A 1,378-nucleotide genomic window follows, 5' to 3' on the forward strand; every position below is an offset into this window, starting at 1 on the left:
AGGGCAGTGACACACTCACGGCCACCGCAGTCTTCAGCTGCTGGGCTCCGGCAATCCTTCCGCCTCAGCCTCCAGAGTAGCTGGAACCTTGGGCATGTGCAATCAAGTCTGGCAAATTTTTTTAAACTTGATTGTAGAGATGAGGTCTCACCAAGTGGCCCACGCTGGTCTCAAACTCCTGGGCTCAGGCAATCCTCGCGCCTCTACCTCCCAAAGTGCTGGGACTTCAGGTGTGAGCCACCATGCCCTGCTGCAGACATTTTATTAAAGGATTAGATAGTAAATATTCTAGGTTTGCAGGCCATATAGGCTCTGTTGGAATTGAGGACTCTGCTGTTGTTGTGCAGAACAGCCAAGCATGACTGTTTTCCGATAAAACTTTCTCCAGGCCGGGCTCGGTGGCTCAGCCTGTCACCCCGTGCCTTGGGAGGCCGAGGTGACTGGACGGCCTGAGCCCGCGGGTCCAAGACCCGCCCAGGCAACTTGGCGAGACCTCATCTCCACAATAAATCAAAAATTAGCCGGTCGTGGTAGTGCGCGCCTGTAGTTCCGGCTCCTTGGAAGGCTGAGGCGGAAGGATCGCCGGAGCCCAGCGGATCGAGGCCGCGGTGGCCGGGAGCGGCCACTGCACTCCAGTCTGGGCGACAGAGTGAGATGCCAACTCAAAAAAACCAAAAACAAACTTTCTCTACAAAACATTTTCAAATCTCCACAACTGTAAACTTTATATATAAAAACAAGCAGCCAGCCCACAGGCGTTTGCTGACTCCTGTTTCAGAAGGACCAGGGTGCTGGAGTTTGGGGCCCTCCCACCTTGTACGAGGCTGGCGCTGTGTCGTGCCCGGGGTGGGCAGGAGAGGGTCCTGACAAGTAGGGGGCAGCCACCTCCTCGGCTGCCGAAAGGGCTTGTTTAAGCAGACTACTTTCCTAGCAGGTGGTATACATGATTCTTACCCCTTGGGAATCATGGTGACTTTAAGAATCTAATGAAATTTCCAGATCTGGGGGCCAGGCACGGGCTCACACCTGTAATCCCAGCACTTTGGGAGGCCGAGGTGGGAAGATCGCTTGAGGCCAGTAGTTTGAGACCAGCCTAGGCAAGATAGGGAGACCCCATCTCTAGACGAAACTGCAAAAAGTTAGCTGGGCATGGTGCACACCTGTGACCTCAGCTACTCGGGAGAATAAGGTGGGGGGATCGCTTGAGGAGATGGGGGCTGCGGGGAGCCACGACAGCACCTCTGCCCTCCAGCCTGGGCCACAAAGCGAGACGCTGCTCTAAAAATAAAAGTGCTAGATCTGTATCCACTTTTTTTTTTGAGTCGGAGTCTCCCTCGGTCGCCCAGACGAGTGCAGTGGCCGCTCAGGCCACCGCAGC

The sequence above is a fragment of the Carlito syrichta genome, unplaced genomic scaffold, assembly GCF_000164805.1.
Source record: "Carlito syrichta isolate Samal-C Ts95f unplaced genomic scaffold, Tarsius_syrichta-2.0.1 Scaffold261404, whole genome shotgun sequence".
NCBI classification, from domain to species: domain Eukaryota; kingdom Metazoa; phylum Chordata; class Mammalia; order Primates; family Tarsiidae; genus Carlito; species Carlito syrichta.